Raw genomic sequence first — 16,073 nt, 5'->3', positions numbered from 1 at the left:
ATAGATAAATAAAAGGGCAGTCCAGAGAACCCCTCTCCTCATAGCCCCCTGGTATCTCAACAGGTGTCGGGACTGGCATAGGGGCTTAACCACTGCTCTATCATATTTTGAAATCCTGTCTCAGGACCTACAAGAAAGCCTAGATGACATTGGCAAAAGTTTAGTTCACATTCAGGTTCAGACAGACTCACTAGCGGCTGTCACCCTCCAAAATCAGAGAGGACTAGACCTCCTAACAGCAGAGAAAGGGGGTCTATACCACTTTTTGAAAGACGAATGTTGTTTTTATGTCAATCAGGAATGCCATCAAAAGTTAACAGCAAGGGCTGCAAAGATTAGAAAACATCAATGAAATTCATGGCACTACTGGCTAAAAAGTATAAACTGATATACCTGGCTACTTCCCTTCATAGGACCATTAACATTCCTATTCCTCATCCTTGTTTTTGGCCCGTGTATTCTGTGCCATTTTTCATCTTTCCTTCGGGACCGTTTGACCCTTCGCCAACCGGTCTCCCGGGGAAATGATGCAGCTGCATGGCTCGCTCCCCGCAGGAGGAATCTACAGTGTTCCAGCGCCCATCAAAGTCCATCCCGTGATCTCCACGTCCCTCTCAGCAGGAAGCAACTATGGAAGCTATGACCTTCGTCCCTGTGCCATACAACAGAAAGGCTGGCTAGGCCACTTCACAAAGGCATTCCCTTTCGCTCAGACCGCATTCCACTTGCTAAGACCATTATCCTTCCCCTCTGGACCTTCCCAGGATCCGGACCTGCCCAGAGAATTGTCTGCCCAGAAAAGCCCGCCCAGAGTCCTTTAAAACCTCTGACTCCCCGACCCTGGGGGCTGGCGCCATTTGGGGGCTCAGCCCATCTGGTCTCCTGGTGACCTAATAAATTCGTAATTCTTCATCCCTTTCAGCCTCGTGTGTTCCTCCTTCGGAGACCCTAACACTTCCAGCCTTTTCATTTGTTATTAAAATTACCACTTTGCTTTACTATTTATCTATGTGCCTTTTTTTTCTTTCTTATTTTTGTTTTCCTGTTTCCATTTCCCTTCTTGAGCATTCCTCCTCCAGTGTCCTTTCTTCCTGTAATAGGTATGTCACTTTTTTTCATCCCTTTCACTGCCTGAATTCTTCCTCTTTTTGTTCCTTCCCCACTTGCACAGGCCCTCTGTGACCTGCATTTTTTCTGGGGCTTTCTTAGTTCCTTTCACTTTTTCTTTTTAACTCATTCAGAAATAGCCATCTTTAGAACAACCTGCTTTTTCCCTATTTTCTTTCATAATAATTTAAGTATTTTAATACCAAAATCATATACCTTTTCCAAACTTAATTAGAAACCTTAATTTTTTGTGACAACTGAAAGCAAATAATGAGCATTCTTTAGATTGGAAAATTTATGAGCACATTTTATCACTTTCAGAAACAGGCTCTTTCTCATTGGCAAATACACCTTCATTTTTCAAGAGGCCCCGTAGAGGTAACATGAATCGTTCCTTTAATGTGCTTAAAAGTGAGCTTCAGTGTCAGAGGCTGGAGAGGGGGGACTATTTGGCTTAGGCACTCCAGTGGCTTGAGTTTAAAAGTACCATTTCCCCATCACATTGAGGTGGGCAGTCCTATTGTTCCATCCACAGCCTGTACGGGGCTTGGGAGGTGGCATCAGTTCCCCTACTTTTCACGGGACTGCAGCAGCTCCTGGAATTCAGGGGGAGGATTTAGAGTGTTTAAAAAACTTATCTTTTAAAAAATAGGAGCAGAAGTATGGATAAACTGACAACCAATGAATATGGGCATAGCCCACAGACACAGGCCGTGGTGTGGTGAAGGCCTAGGAGGGACAGGGGCAGGGTGGAGGTGGGGCAAAGAGGGCAAAGATGATGATAAGTGACAAGAAAGATGAATTTGAAAGAGAGTAAAGAAGAGAAATCAATTCTCAAGTCCCATGTTGGGTCCCAGAATGTTACCAATGGGGTCTGGCCTGGACAGGTCTGCCTCGAGCCCACCAGTAGTGTATGGGTGCTTGACTTCATGCAGAAAAGATTTTACAAAACGAATCCAGGTGATTTTTGAGGGTATGTTTATTAAAGCTGGGACAGTGAAACAAGGAAGAGCTGAAGGTAGGAGAAGCAACAGGAGAGAGAAAGTCAGAGAAAAGGGGACCTTGGAGTCAGGTCAGGGGTAAGTCTGGGAGGAGTTTCTGCTGTCCATTGCTCCCCTGGTTTCAGGTCTCCTGGGAACCCATAGAGTTTAGAAGGAAAATAGCAAAGACACAAGACATGGGCATGCTCCAGTGAAAGGGCGCCGTGGATCCTTTGTCTTAAGGCTTTTTGTTTTTCCTTGGCTGGCAGGAAAGCTAATATTCTTTAGCTTTTCAGGTGTCCTTCAATATGCTGATTCATCAAAATGTATATAACAAAGCCAGGGGTATTTTCTGGTTAGTTTTATTTTTAAAGAACATTATTGAAGAGGGACTGGACCGAGGCTGCTCTACCCCCATGACAATCTGGGATGTGTGAACTATTTGCTCCTAAGTGTCCTTGGTTAGTTTAGTTTGTAAGTAATGTTATTGGAAATAAAACCTTGTGTTTTATCAGCTGGCTGTAAATTGCTCAATTGTTTGGCCTTGTCTAATTGTCTTGTCTCAGTTTCCCTTATTCCACTTGTCAAGGAATTTGCTATCCTGCTTCACTGTGAGTTCATAATTTCCTGGATTCATCATTAGGACAAATTGGAAACACAAGCCTGGTGGCAGGCATCACATAGCTGGTCAGATCTGTGACCTGAGCAGCAATTACTTTCCACAAAATACTGGTGGTCCCCTGCTATGCAGAGGTGGTACGGAGTGTGGTGTGGTGGGAATGTGCTGATCAAGTAAGGCAAGACTGGCTTCTGTCTCTCCATGACCAATCTCTAGGGAACTGGTAAGCTATGAAGAATTATAGGTTCCTTGTATGATTTGGGAGGAGGGGTAAGCTTCCCTTATTTTATTTTATTATTTTATTTTATTTTATTTTTAATTGAATTTGTTGGGCTGACATCCTGTCTAATAAAGCGGGAATATGCAAATTGACTGTAACACCATCACAAGATGGCAGCCCCCACAGCAGAGGCAGGGGTCCCGTAACAAGCCTTAATGAGTGATCAGCAGGGACCTGAGGCTGCGTGGCACCAGGCCAGAGCGGGGGACCTCAGGCAGCACCCCCCGCCCTGGCGCCAGGCCGGGGGACCACAGGCCGCGCCCCCTGCTTGGCAGGGTTTGACAGGGGACCTCAGGCCATGCCCCCTGGCTGGTGGGGCTTGATGGGGGACCTCAAGCCATGCCCCCCCCCAGTGCTGGGCCAGGGGACCTCAGGCCATGCTCCCCACCCTGGCGCTGGACCGGGGGGCCACAGGCTGCACCCCTGCATGGTGGGGCTTGACAGGGGACCCCAAGGCATGCCCTTTGCCCAAGCCCAGGCCAGGGCACCTCAGGCTGCACCCTCCTGGTGGGGTTTGATGGGGGACCTCATGCTGTGACCCCTGCCCTGGCGCCATGCCAGGGGACCTGAGGCTGTGCCCCCCGTCCAGTGGGGCTTGACAGGGGACCTCAAGGCGTGCCCACCGCCCCAGTTTGGAGGACCTCAGCCTGCGCTGCCCAACCCAGCACCAGGCCAGAGGACCTGAGGGTGTGCCAGGGAACCTGAGGCTTCACCCCAGGCCCAGCATGCACTGGAGGACCTGACACTGCTCCTCCCGCCCGGCACTGGGCCAGGGGACCTGAGGCTGTGCCCCCTGCCTGGTGGGGCTTGACAGGGGTGGGGCTGGCCAGGTCTGAATCTCACTCAATGGGGGTGGGGCCGGCTGGGTCTGGGTCTCGCGCAACTTCGAGGTGCACGCGGGTGGGCAGGGACTTGACTCTGGGTCCCGCGGTGCACCCCAGACTCTGACAGGAGGAAGATTTTCATATACATTTTACTAATTTTCTTTCATCTCTGACACTTCTATTATAGAGAAAAGGCAAATATTAAAATATTTCCTCTAATTAATTTCCTTTTAAATGGGCATGAATTTTGTGCACCTGGCCACTAGTTGGTTAATAAAATCATGTAGGTTTCAGGTATACAATTCTATATTACATCTTCTGTATATGGTATTGTGTGTTCACCATCCCAAGTCAAGTCCCCTTCCATCACCACTTATCCCCCCTTTACCCTCTTCTATCTCCCCTACTGCCCTTCCCTCTGGCAATCACCACACTTGTCTGTGTCCATGAGTCTCTCTTTTTTTCCCTCCCCCTTTCCCCCTCCCCCCCCCCCACCCCAATAACAGAGCTATCAATCTGTTCTCTGTATCCATGAGTCTATCTGCGTTTTGGTGTTGGTTTATTTTGTTCATTAGATTCCACATATAAGTGGTTTTGGGGGGAAAGCTTCTTATATTTTAAAAAGTTGGCCTAGCCTGGCTCAGACTCACAGCTGTTGATTTCTCGGGAGTCTCCAGTGCTTTCTCTCCTTTGAAACAATTTTAAACTTAATAAATGCTGGAAAATAAAAGTAGTACCAAAAATACCCATATACATTTTGCCCAGATTGAGCTATTGTTAATGTTTTACTCCATTTGCTTTGTCATTTGCTTCCTCTCTCTCCCATTTGAGAGTAAGTTTCAAAATACATAATGCTCATTTACCTAAGTACTTTACTACAAAACTTCAGTACATTTAACATTGATGGGATGCATTTAATCTATGGTCTGCACTACAACATGAGCAGTTTCCCTCTTGAGTACAGGGTCTCAGCTGGTCATTCAGCTGGCATGTCTTTTTAGTTTCTTTGATCTGGAATACATCGACAGCCCTTCTTTGTCTTTTATGATATTGGCATGCTATTTGAACAAGACTGCTTTTTCTGTCTCTCTTTTTCAACTGGCTCCTCATCCCCTCACCTCCTCTTCCCTCCCCTCCACTCTCCTCCCCTCCCCTCCCCTCCCCTCCCCTCCCCTCCTTCCCTTTCCTTCCCTTTCCTCCCCTCCCCTTCCCTTCCCTTCCCTTCCCTTCCCTTCCCTTCCCTTCCCTTCCCTTCCTTTCCCTCCCCTTCCTTTCCCTTATCTCAAGAAGTTGAGAAGGAGATGCTCAGCACCAGGTGTGTGTGGTGGAGTCAGAAGACATTCATTCTCTTTCAGTAAACCAGCACCTCTGGACAGTATTTCTGCTCAAAGTTGGTCTTGGAAGACTAGTGGGGTTGATGCTGTGTCCTTTACAGGAGTCTTAAGACATCTTTAGTTTCTGGCTTTGTTCCTTTTGGAATATACCATCTGGAAGCTGCCATGTGAGCAGTCTGACTACTATAGGATCGCCATGCTGTGAGAAGGCCCACGCTAGAACCATGGAGAGAATGGTCAACAGAAAGCCATAGCGGGGTCCACCAGAAAGAAGTCTTTTTGGACCTTTGAGCCCACTACCAGCTAAAGGCAGAGCAGCCAATAATCCCAGCTGGTGTTGAGGCTCAGAAAACAATGTGTCCTAGAATTTGGCATATCTGGAAAGTGTTCCCTGGGCACTTGAAAAGAATGCATATTTTTCTGCTTGAGGTTGAAATGCTCTGAAGTACCCATTAAATCTCTCTGTTCTAGTGTGTCATTTAAGACCCCTGTTTCCTTGTTGACTTTCTGTCTGGAAGATTACCCATTGATGCCAATGGCATGTTAAAGTTCCCTACTATGACTGTATTACCTTTGATCTCTCCTTTATGGCCATCAATATTTGCTTTATATATTTAGGTTTTCCTATGTTAAGGGCATAAATGTTTCCAAGAATTATATTCTCTTGTTGGATTGATCCCTTTCTTATGATATAACATCCTTCTCTCTTAGGGTGGCCTTTATTTTAAAGTCTATTTTGTCAGATATGAATATTGCTACTCCTGTTTTTTTTGCTGATGTTCTATTTGCATAAAATACCTTTTTCCATCCCTTTACTTTTTAAAAAAATTGCTTTATTGTTTATAGTATAACATATAGTATTACATATGCCTTCTTTCCCCCCCTTGTCCTCTCCCCGGCCACCTCCACCCCCAGCACATGCCCTCACCCGCCTAGTGTCTGTGTCCATGGGTTATGCTTATATGCATGCATACAAGTCCTTTGGTTGATCTCTTACCTCCCTTCTGCCCCATCCCCTGCCTTCCCTCTGAAGTTTGATGGTCTGTTCGATGCATCTGTCTCTGGATCTATTTTTGTTCATCAGATTATGTTGTTCATTATATTCCACAAATGAGTGAGATCATGTGATATTTATCTTTCTCCAATTGGCTTATTTCACTTAGCATAATGCTCTCCAGTTCCATCCATGCCGTTGCAAATGGTAAGAGTCCTTTCTTTTTCACAGCAGCGTAATATTCCATTGTGTACATATACCACTGTTTTTTTCAATCCACTCATCTGCTGATGGGCCCTTAGGCTGTTTCCAAATCTTAGCTATTGTAAATTGTGCTGCTATGAACATAGGGGTGCATTTGTCCTATCTGATTGGTGTTTCTGATTTCTTGGCATCTATTACTGGAAGTGGGATTCCTGGGTCAAATGGCAGATCCATTTTTAATTTTTAGAGGAAACTCCATACTGTTCTCCACAGTAGCTGCAACAGTCTGAATTCCCACCAGCAATGCACAAGGGTTCCTTTTTCTCCGCATCCTTGCCAGCACTTGTCATTTATTGATTTGTTGATGGTAGCCATTCTGACAAGTGTGAGATGGTATTTCATTGTCATTTTGATTTGCATCTCTCAGATGATTAGTGACTTTGAGCATGTTTTCATATGTTTCTTGGCCTTCTGTATGTCCACTTTCAAAAAGTGTCTATTTAGATCCTTTGTCCATTTTTTGATTGGATTGTTTATCTTCCTTTTGTTAAGTTGTATGAGTTCCCTATAAATTTTGGAGATTAGACCCTTATCGGATATAACATTGGCAAATATGTTCTCCCATGCAGTGGGCTTTCTTGTTTTGCTGATGGTTTCTTTTGCTGTGCAGACGCATTTTATTTTGATGTCGTTTCATTTGTTTATTTTCTCCTTAGTCTCCATTGCCTTAGGAGCTGTATCCATAAAGATATTGCTATAACATATGTTTAATATTTTGCTGCCTATGGATTCTTCTAAGATTTTCATGGTTATCCATCTTACGTTTAAGTCCTTTATCCATTGTGAGTTTATTTTTGTGTATGGTGTAAGTTGGTGGTCTAGTTTCATTTTTTTTGCATGTATCTGTGCAATTTTCCCAACACCATTTATTGAAGAGACTGTCTTAACTCCATTGTATGCTCTTGCCTCCTTTGTCAAATGTTAATTGAGCATAGTGGTTCGGGCTGATTTCTGGGTTCTCTTCTCTGCTGCATTGGTCTAAATGTCTGTTCTTGTGCCAGTACCAGGCAGTTTTGACAACAGTGGCTTTGTAATATAGCTTGAAATCTGGTATTGTGATCCCTCCAATTTTTTTCGTTTCTCAGGATTGCTGCGGCTATTCTGGGTCTTCTTTTATTCCATATGAATTTTTGGAGAGTTTGTTCTAGGTCTGTGAAATATGCCATTGGTTTTTTAATGGAGATTGCACTAAATCTATAGATTGCTTTGGGTGATATGGACATTTTAATGATGTTGATTCTACCAATCCATGAACATGGTATATTCTTCCATTTGTTTATGTCTTCCTCTATCTCTTTTTTCAATGTCCTGTAGTTTTCCGAGTACAGGTCTTTTTTCCTTCTTAATTAAGTTTATTCCTAGGTATCTTAATTTTTTGTTGCAGTTACAAAGCGGATTGCTTCTGGTTGTTTGTTTTTCTTTCTGTGAGTTCATTATTGGTGTATAAAAAAGTCATAGATTTCTGGGTGTTAATTCCATCCTTTTACTTTTGATCTATGTGTTTCTTTGTTTCTAAGGTGACTCTTTTGTAGACAGTATATATGGGTCTTTCTTTCTTTCTTTCTTTCTTTCTTTCTTTCTTTCTTTCTTTCTTTCTTTTTTAATCCTCACTCCAGGATATTTTTTCATTGATTTTTAGAGAGAGTGAAGGGAGAGGGAAAGACAGAGAAATATTGATGTGAGAGAAACACATCAATTGGTTGTCCCCCCCCAACCTGCAGGGTTATGTGTCCTTTACTGTAATCAAACCCAGGACCCTTCAGTCCACAGGGTGACACTCTATCTACTGAGCCACCAGCTAGGTCTTGGGTCATATTTTCTTATCCATTTATTTATGTCTTTTTATCAGAGCATTTAATTCATTTGAAGTGATTATTGATAGGTATGTATTTACTTCCATTTTATTATTTAATTATGTTCTTTTTTTTTAAAGTCCCTTTAACATTTCTTTTAATAGTGGTTTGGTGTAATAAACTTAACACCTTGTTTGCGGGTAGTTTTTATCGCATGCTAACAGGTGGCGCGGGCCATTTTTGCTAATTTTTTGCACAAATGGCAACGTTCAGTAAAATTATGATAACTTTAGTTTACGTATTTATACGTTACCCGCATTCTACCGCTAGTCTATAAAAAATGTATTAATACGTGCCCTGCGCTCTACTACACTGGTAGAACGTATAAATACGTAAAACATGTAAACATGTTTCCCACATACAATGTGTTAATAAGCTGTTTCATGTCTGTGAAGCACATTATTTCTCTTTGAATGTCAAATGACAGCCTTGCTGGGTAGACTAGAATTGGTTGTAGGTCCTTGCTTTCATCACTTTGAATATTTCATGTCAGTCTTTTCTAAGCTAAGGCATCTTAACTTTAAAAAGTATGTCTTTTGAAGAAGGAACAGCTGAATCAAACAACACCCACCTGGAACTGGCAAATTAAACACAGCTGGTGAGGCAATCTGCAGATGAAAAGGTCAGATATCACCTAGAGAAAGTCAACACAGGAGAGAGAGCACTACATAACCAGCAACCCTGAGAGGAGCATTCATGGGGAGACAAAGAAACAGCCCACATATGAGAGAAAAAGAGGAATTGCCAGAGAAGGAAGTAAATGAAATGGAGGCAAGCAATATGAAAGAGAAAGAATTCAGAGCAATGATCATAAGGTGGCTGAAAAGGATGGAAGACAAATTCAGCAATATGTGTAAGAACCAAGAGGAAATGAAGAAGAACCAAAAATAAATGAAAAATGACATTGCTGCAATAAAGAGCTCAATAGAAAGCATCAACAGTAGACTAGAAGAAGTGGAGGACCACATCAGTGAGCTAGAAGGCAAGGTAGGAAGAAAAACCAGAGCAGAGCAGCATTTAGAAAAAAAACCTTTAAAAACAGGGGAGCCTAAGGGAACTTTGGGATAATACAAAACGAAACAACATCAACATAATAGAGATGCCAGAAGGAGAGGAAACTGAGCAAGGAATAGAAAACCTGTTTAAAGAAATAATAACAGAAAACTTCCCTGATATCAGAAAGAAAAAACTCACACAAGTCCAAGAAGCTCACAGAGTCCCAAACAAGATAAACCCCAAAAGATTGGCACCAAGACACATTATAATTAAACTGTCAAACACCCAACGACAAAGTAAGAATCTTAATGGCTGCCAGAGAGAGACAGAAAGTTACCTACAAAGGATCTCCCATCAGACTATCAACTGATTTCTCAACAGAAACACATCAGGCCAAAGGGAATGGAATGAAATATACAAAGTCATGCAAATCAAGGGTCTGAATCCAAGAACACTGTACCCAGCAAGGCTATCAATCAAAATTGAGGGTGAAATCAGGAGCTTCACAGACAAAAGAGGACTACAGGAATCTATTGCCGCCAAACCATCAATGCAAGAAATGCTAAAGCATCTGCTGTAAAAAAATAAATAGGAAGGGAAGAAGAAACACAGGCATAAAGAATAAAAATGGCGACAAACAAGTACTTATTAATAATAACTTTAAATGTAAATGGATTAAATGCCCCAATCAAATGACATAGGGTTGCTAAGTGGATAAGAAAACATGACCCATATATCTGCTCTCTACAGTAAACCCACTTCAGATCAAAGGACTCACATAGACTGATGGTGAAGGGATGGAAAAAGGTTTTTCAAGTGAATGGAAATGAAAAAAGGCTTGGGTAGCAGTACTTATATCTGACAAATTACACCTCAAAGTGAAGGCCATAACAAGAGATAAGGAAGGCCACTTCATAATACTAAAGGGAGCAATTCAACAAGAAGATATAACTCTGGTAAACATATATGCACCCAATACAGGAACACCCACATACATAAATAAAACTTCTGGGGGGTATCAATGGAGAGATTCACAGAAATACAGTCATAATAGGGGACTTTAATACCCCACTAACACCACTGGACAAATCCTCTAAACAAAAAATTCAGCAAAAAAACCCATCAATTCTAAATGACTCACTAGATCAGATGGAATTAATTGACATTTTCAGAACATTTCACCCCAAAGCTACAGAATTTACATTCTTCTCAAGTGCACATGGGTCATTTTCAAAGATAGACCACATATTGGGACACAGTCAAAGTCTCTTCAAGTTCAAGAAGATAGAAATCATATGAAGCATCTTCTCAGATCACAATGGCATAAAACTAGAAATCAACTAAATAAAAACAATTAAAAAAATCAAACACATGGAGGCCAAATAGCATGCTACTAAACAATGATGGGGTTACCAAAGAGATCAAAGAAGAAATAAAAAGCATCATGGTAGCAAATGACAATGAAAACACAACAATCCAACATCTATGGGACACAGTGAAAGCAGTCTTGAGAGGGAAGTTCATAGCTCTACAGGCCTACCTCAAAAACAAGAAAAAATTGGAATAAATTATCTAACCCTACACTCAAAGAGTTAGAAAGAGAGCAACAAGAAAAGCCCAGGGTAAGCAGAAGGAAGGAAATAATAAATATCAGAGCGGAGACAAACAACATAGAGACCAAAAAAAACAAACAATACAAAAGATCAACAAAACCAAGAGCTGGTTCTTGGAAAAGATAAACAAGATTGATGAACCTCTAGCCATACTCACCAAGAAGCAAAGAGAGAGAGGACCCAAATAAACAGAATCAGAAATGAAAGAGGTGAAGTAACAACCGATTCCACAAAAATACAAACGATTATGAAAAAATACTATGAACAACTCGATTCCAACCTAATGGACAACCTAGATGAAATGGACATATTCTTAGAAATATAAAAGCTCCCAAAACTCAATCAAGAAGAATCAAAAAACCTGACTAGGCCAATAACTACCAAAGAAATTGAAGCAGCTATCAAAAATCTTCCATCAAACAAAAGCCCTGGTCCAGACAGCTTTACAGGGGAGTTCTACCAAGCATTCAAAGAAAAACTAAAACCAATCCTTCTCAGACTACTCCAAAAAATTCAAGAGGAAGGCACACTTCCAAGCTCTTTCTATGAAGCCAGCATTACCCTAGTCCCAAAACCAGATAAAGACCCCACAAAAAAAGAGAACTAGCCAGAACCGGTTTGGCTCAGTGGATAGAGCGTCAGCCTGCGGACTAAAAGATCCCAGGTTCGATTCTGGTCAAGGGCATGTACCTGGGTTGCGGGCACATCCCCAGTAGGAGATGTGCAGGAGGCAGCTGATCGATGTTTCTCTCTCATCGATGTTTCTAACTCTCTATCTCTCTCCCTTCCTTTCTGTAAAAAATCAATAAAATATATTAAAAAAAAAAAAAGAGAGAGAACTACAGGTCAATATCCTTGATGAACATAGATGCTAAAATCCTCAACAAAATTCTAGCAAATCAGATCCAGCATTACATTAGAAAGATCATACACCATGACCTAGTGGAATTTATTCCAAGAATGCAAGGATGGTACAATATCCATAAATCAATAAATGTGATATATCACATAAACAATCTGAGAGACAAAAATCACATAATCATATCAATTGATGCAGAAAAAAACATTTTACAAAATCCAACACACTTTCTTGATAAAAACTCTCAGCAAAGTGGGAATAGATGGATCATACCTCAACATAATAAAAGCCTTATAGGACAAACCTATAGACATCATACTCAATGGGTCAATACTAAACTCATTTCCCCTAAGAACAGGAACAAGACAGGGATGCCCACTTTCACCACTCTTGTTTGATATAGTACTGGAAGTGCTAGCCGTAGCGATCAGACAAGATGAAGAAATAAAAGGCATTCAAATTCGAAAAGAAGTAAAACTGTCCTTATTCGCAGATGACATGATACATAGAAAACCCCAAAGACTCCATCAAATAACTATTAGACCTAATAAATGAATTTGGCAATGTAACAAGATACAAAATTAACACCCAGAAATCTATGGCCTTTTTATCCACCAATAATGAACTCACAGAAAGAGAAACTAAAAAAAAAATCCCATTTACCATTGCACTAAAAAAAATTAAGATACCTAAGAATAAACTTAATCGAGTAGGAAAAAGACCTGTACTCAAAAAACTACAGGATATTGAAAAAAGAGATAGAGGAAGACATAAACAAATGGAATAACATACCGTGTTCATGGATTGGTAGAATCAACACCATTAAAATGTCCATACTACCCAAAGCAATCTACAGATTCAATGCAATTCTTATTAAAACACAACAGCATATTTCAAAGATCTAGAGCAAACTCTCCAAAAACTCATTTGGAAAAAAAAAAGACCCTGAATAACCACAGCAATCCTGAGAAAGAAGAACAAAGTTGGAGGGATCACAATACCAGATATCAAGCTATATTACCAAGCCATGGTTCTCAAAACTGCCTGGTACTGGCACAAGAACAGGCATATAGACCAATGGAACAGAACAGAGAACCCAGAAATCAACCCAAGCCATTATGCTCAATTAATATTTGACAAAGGAGGCAAGAACATACAATGGAGTTAAGACAGTCTCTTCAATAAATGGTGCTGGGAAATTTGGTCAGATACATGCAAAAAAATGAAACTAGATCACCAACTTACACCATACACAAAAATAAACTCAAAATGGCTATAGGACTTAAAAGTAAGATGGGAAATTATAAAAATCCTACAAGACTCCATAGGCAGCAAAATAGCAGACATATGTCATAGCAATATCTTTACAGACACAGCTCCTAAGGCAATGGAGACTAAGGAGAAAATAAACAAATGGGACTACATCAAAATAAAATGCTTCTACACTGTAAAAGAAACCATCAACAGAACAAGAAAGCCCAATATATGGGAGACCATATTTGCCAGTGATATTTCTGATAAGGGTTCAATCTCCAAAATTTACAGAGAACTCATACAACTTAACAAAAGTAAGATAAACGATCCAATCAAAAAATGGACAAAGGATCTAAATAGACACTTTTCGAAAGAAGACATACAGATGGCCAAGAGACGTATGGAAACATGCTCAAAACCACTAATCATCCCGAGAGGTGCAAATCAAAACAACAATGAGGTACCATCTCACACCTGTCAGAATGGCTATCAGAAACAAATCAACAAACAACAAGTGTTGGAGAGGATGTGGAGAAAACAGAACCCTCGTGCACTGCTGGTGGGAATGCAGACTGGGGCAGCCACTGTGGAGAACAGTATGGAGTTTCCTCAATATGTTAAAAATGGATCTGCCATTTGACCCAGTGATCCCACTTCTAGGAATATATCCCAAGAAACCAGAAACACCAGTCAAAAAGGATATATGCACCCCTATGTTCATAGCAGCACAATTTACAATAGCTAAAATTTGGAAACAGCCTAAGTACCCAACAGTAGATGAGTGGATTGAAAAACTGGGGTACATCTACACAATGGAATACTATCTATATATATATATAAAAGCCTAAGCAACTGTTCCGACTGGCCAACAGATCGCTATGCCTCGCATTGACCACCAGGGGGCAGACGCTCAATGCAGGAGCTGCCCCCTGGTGTCATTGGGTTTCCATAGCCAACCTCCTGCAGCTGGCCAACCTCCCACGGTTCCTCCCCCGAGCCGGCTGCCCCAATCGGGACTGGGAGAGATGGCCCCAATCAGCCCCAAATGCCGGCCAGGCTGAGGGACCCCATCCATGCACGAATTCGTGCACCAGGCCTCTAGTCCTATATAATAAAGGGATAATATTCAAATTAACCCTCATGCCATAATGCTGTCACAAGATGGCGGTGTGCACAGTGGGGGTGGGGCCGGTTGCTCCCCGCTAGCTGCTGAAGTTACCGCACCCCTGCAGGGGTCCGGGAGGTCCAGCGGCCGCTCTGCACACCTGCCGCCACAGTTCCTGAGGCCCTGCAGGGGAGCAGGAGGCCCAGCGGCTGCTCCACACGCCTGCCACTAGGGTCTCTGTGACCATGCCAATGGGCGGGGCCCAGCAGCAGGTGCATGGCTTTCCCAGATTTCCCTCAGGGTACTGGTCCCCAGGGGGCTGGTCCCTGCTGCTGCTCCGCATGGCTTCCACCAGGGTGACCAGCCTGGCAGGGGAGGGCAGTTGGGGGCAATCGGGCTGACAGGGGAGCAGTTAGGGGGTGATCAGGCTGGCAGGCAGGCAAGCGGTTAGGAGCCAGTAGTCCCAGATTCCCAGATTGGAAAAGGTGCAGACTGGGCTGAGGGACACCCCCCCAGTGCACGAATATCGCTTCTTGATTCAGTTCACAGCATTCAGACCAATAATTCTAAAACATTAATATGCAAAGAAATCATTCTGAGATCCTGCCGAAACGCTGGCTAGTTCAGTAGGTCTGGGATGGAGCTGATATTCTGCATTGCCCAGAAATTCTCCTGTGCTGCCCACTGTAGGTCCCAGGTTCACACTAACCAGAGGTGTGGGAAATTCCACTCTGACAGATGGCGTATCTGTCCTGGGTAAAATTATTTCTGTTTCAATGGTTCTCAGCCTTCCTAACGCCGCGACCCTTTAATACAATTCCTCATGTTGTGGTGACCCTCCATTTCATTGTTACAAATTGAACATAATTAAAGCATAGTGACTAATCACAAAAACAATATGTAATTATATATGTGTTTTACAATGGTCTTAGGTGACCCCTGTGAAAGGGTCGAGACCCACAGGTTGAGAACCGCTGGTTTAAGCTGTCTAGTTATTCAATTCTCTAGTTAAAGTCAGAACAACACCAGAAATTAATCTTAGAGATCTTCAACCGAATATACTTCTCAATTTCGGTGGAAGTGTGGCTTCTGCACATTCATTAATGAAAGTAAATTTCTGTTTCACAATTTGGAAGGTTCCGCTTTTCTTCTTGCTCAACCTGCTGTGATCACGATCAACGTGGCTCAAAAACAACAAGCAACTGAGACACACTGAGAATCTATGGGCTTTGTTATTGACTTTATTGGCTTGACATTGGTTAATAAGATTACATAGGATTTAAGTGTACAATTCTATGATACATGCCTATGATCTATGCCTGTAAAAAGAAGGGTCAATTGAGGCAAACTCAGGAAATAATGCGTTTTTCAAAAGTAGAACTAATTTTAAAATCTGGATTTTGAAAAGTTTTTCTTTTGTTAAATCTTTCCATCCTTATCTTTTCTTATATAACGGAAAATGGAACCAAAAGTCAGTTTGGTGACGAGCTTGTGTTTCGGTATCTCCAGCCTAGTCTTCATTCGCCTTTTGCTTTCGCTTCCTCAGACACACCAGGTGTGGACAAGCCCGAGGGTTTCTTTTTTGAGCAAGGAAAACTATGAAATATTTTAAAAAGAACGCAACTTTCAACGTGGAGGTGCCGGGGATTGAACCCGGGGCCTCGTGCATGCTAAGCACGCGCTCTACCACTGAGCTACACCCCCTTGTGGCAAGTTAGGCTGCTCTTGGGGATAAACGCAGGAATGAAACAGCCATTTAAGACCTGGAACCAAGCCCAAATGCACTCGGAGTCCGCTGTCTGCAATCCCAACCCACTGACGGCCTGACCCCGGCCCTGCGGTCCCCACAGGGGTCCTGCGGGCGCTCCCCGCCGCCCTCGAGGGGCCGAGACGACGAATTTTCTCTCGTGTCTCTCTCTTCTCTCTCTCCGGCTGCTCCAGGGGCTGCGAGGAAGTCACGCTGGGTGATGCGGGGGTACAAAACCAGGGCC

General features: G+C 42.5%; 1 non-coding gene across 1 annotated transcript; it reads right to left on the bottom strand.

Moving 5' to 3' along the window:
- Window positions 1–15,714: 15,714 nt before the first annotated feature.
- Window positions 15,715–15,786, bottom strand: TRNAA-AGC. Its single transcript has one exon. It is a non-coding gene; the product is annotated as a tRNA-Ala (tRNA).
- Window positions 15,787–16,073: the final 287 nt, after the last annotated feature.

The sequence above is a fragment of the Myotis myotis genome, unplaced genomic scaffold (assembly GCF_014108235.1).
Source record: "Myotis myotis isolate mMyoMyo1 unplaced genomic scaffold, mMyoMyo1.p scaffold_m19_p_64, whole genome shotgun sequence".
In the NCBI taxonomy this organism is placed as follows: Eukaryota; Metazoa; Chordata; class Mammalia; order Chiroptera; family Vespertilionidae; genus Myotis; species Myotis myotis.
This window is presented reverse-complemented; position numbering and strand designations above follow the sequence as displayed.